Raw genomic sequence first — 2,825 nt, forward strand, 5'->3', positions numbered from 1 at the left:
TTTCAGCACTGAGTTTGATGATTTCCTGTCTTGTCTTCTTCTTCTCCTGGTTGAATTAGCTTCTTTTTGTTCCAGGGCTTTCAGTTGTTCTGTTAATCTTCTCGTGTATGCTCTCTCGAATTTCTTTTTGTAGGCACTCAAAGCTATGAATTTTCCTCTTAGCACTTAGCATTGTGTCCCATAGATTTCTTTATGTTGTGCCTTCATTTTCATTAAATTCTAAAAAACTCTTTGATTTCTTTCTTTATTTCTTCCTTGACCAAGGTATTATTGGGTAGAGTATCATTCAGTTTCCATGTGTATGTGGGCTTTATGTTGTTTTTATTGTTATTAAAGACCACTTTTACTCCATAGTGATCTGATAGGAGGCATGGGATTATTTCATTCTTCTTATATTTGTTGAGGTCTGTCTTGTGACGAACTATATGATCGATTTTGGAGAAGGTACCATGAGGTGCTGAGAAAAAGGTATATTCTTTTGCTTTGGGATGAAAAGTTATATATATATATATATATATATATATATATATATATATATATTAACTCCAATTGGTCCAAAGCTTCAATTAGTTTCACTGTCTCCTTGTTTAGTTTCTGTTTTTCTGATCAGTCCATTGGTGAGAGTAGAGTGTTGAAGTCACCCACAATAATTGTGTTAGGTGTAATGTGTGCTTTGAGCTTTAGTAAAGTTTCTTTTATGAATGAGGGCGCCCTTGTATTTGGGGCATAGATGTTCAGGATTGAGAGTTCTTCTTGTTGGAGTTTTCCTTTGACCAGAAGGAGTGACCTTCCATGTCTCTTTTGATGACTTTAGGTTGAAAGTCAATTTTATCTGATATTAGAATGGCAACTCCGGCTTGTTTCCTGGGACCATTTGCTTGTAGAATTGTCTTCCAGCCTTTTACTCTAAGGTAGTTTTTGTTTTTCACACTGAGGTGTGTTTCCTGTATGCAGCAAAATGTAGGGTCCTGGTTACGTAATCAGTCTGTTAGTCTATGTCTTTTTATAGGGGAATTGAGTACATTGATGTTAAAAGATATTAAGGAGTAGTGGTTATTGCTTCCTATCATTTTTTATTTTAATTTTATACTTGTGTAGTTATCTTCTTTTGGGTTTGATGAAAGAAGCTTAATATCCTGCTTTTTCCAGGGTATAGTTTCCCTCGTTGTAATGGTGGTTTCCCCCTATTATCCTTTGTAGGGCTGGGTTTGTAGAAAGGTATTGTGTAAATTTGGTTTTGTCATGGAATATCTTGGTTTATCCATCTATAGTAATTGAGAGTTTCGCTGGGTATAGTAGTCTCAGTTGGCATTTGTGTTCTCTTAGAGTCTGCATGAGCTCTGCCCAAGATCTTCTTGCTTTCATGGTCTCTGGTGAGAAGTCTGGTGTGATTCTGATAGGTCTTCCTTTATATTTTACTTGCCTTTTTCTCTTACTGCCCTAAGTATTCTTTCTTTGTTTAGTACATTTGGGGTTTTGATTATTATGTGACTGGAGGTATTTCTGTTCTGATCCAGTCTGTTTGGAGTTCTGTAGGCTTCTTGTATATTCATGGGCATCTCTCTCTTTAGGTTAGGGAAGTTTTCTTCTATAATTTTGTTGAAGATATTTGCTGGTCCTTTAAGTTGTAAATCTTCACTCTCATCAATGCCTATAATCCTTAGATTTTGCTTTCTCATTGTGTCCTGGATTTCCTGGATGTTTTGGGTTACAAGCTTTTTGCATTTTGCATTTTCTTTGACTTTTGAATCCATGGTTTCTATGGTATCTTCGGCATCTGAGTTTCTTTCTTCTATCTCTTGTATTCTGTTGTTGATATTTGCATCTATGGTCCCTGATTTCTTCCCAATGTTTTCTATCTCCAAAGCTGTCTCCCTTTGTGCTTTCTTAGTTGTTTCTACTTCTGTTTTTAGATCCTTGAAGTTTTGGCTCAGTTCTGTCATTTGCTTGTTTGTGTTTTCCTCTAATTCTTTGAGCGATTTTTGTGTTTCCTCTTTCATGACTTCTGCCTGTTGATCAAACTTCTCCTATATTTTTTTAAGTGATTTTTGCATTTCCTCCTTATTGGCTACTAACTTCTGGCCCATATTCTCCTGAATTTCTTTAAGTGATTTTTGTGTTTCCCTTATAAGGGCTTCTACCTTTTGATCATTTTTCTCCTGAATTTCTTTAAGAGATTTATTTATGTCCTTCATGTGTTCCTCTAACAGCATCCTTACCAGTGCTTTTAAAAAATATGAAACGCTTCACAAATTTGCGTGTCATCTTTGCACAGGGGCCATGCTAATCTTCTCTGTATCATTCCAATTTTAGTATATGTGCTGCCGAAGCGAGCACCCTTTAATTCTTTTTAATTATTGATTTTCTTTTCTTTTCTTTATTTTTTGCTATCTTTAATCTTTTATTTTTTTACAGTCCAGTCATTATTCCTCCCGCTTCTGACCTCTGATAGTTCCTCATCCCATTCCTCCTCCATCTCCAAGAGGATTTCCCCACAACCCAACATTCCACACACCCCACTTCTCAATGAGAGAAGATGCATCTAAACCTCGAGACCTCCCATTCCTTAGCGCCTCTAGTCTCTCAAGGTTTAGATGCATCTTCTCTCATTGAGCCTGATCATCATATTTGATGACACAAAGGAGTAATATCTTTGGCAATAGAACCTAAGCATCAGGTTGTAGAGGGTGACCAATAGTCTTCAGAAAAAAAATGATTTTTGATGGGTGGAGACTATGGCACCATTTGGTCAAATACTATATATGATGTAGCCCATTCTTTGCACTGGAAGATTTCCTTGGTGGTATAAGATGTCTTGTTGGGGC

General features: G+C 36.5%; 1 non-coding gene across 1 annotated transcript; it reads right to left on the reverse strand.

Moving 5' to 3' along the window:
* Positions 1-2,230: 2,230 nt before the first annotated feature.
* Positions 2,231-2,337, reverse strand: LOC127690454 (U6 spliceosomal RNA). Its single transcript, XR_007979141.1, has one exon. It is a non-coding gene; the product is annotated as a U6 spliceosomal RNA (small nuclear RNA).
* Positions 2,338-2,825: the final 488 nt, after the last annotated feature.

Source organism: Apodemus sylvaticus, chromosome 7 (assembly GCF_947179515.1).
Source record: "Apodemus sylvaticus chromosome 7, mApoSyl1.1, whole genome shotgun sequence".
NCBI lineage: Eukaryota > Metazoa > Chordata > Mammalia > Rodentia > Muridae > Apodemus > Apodemus sylvaticus.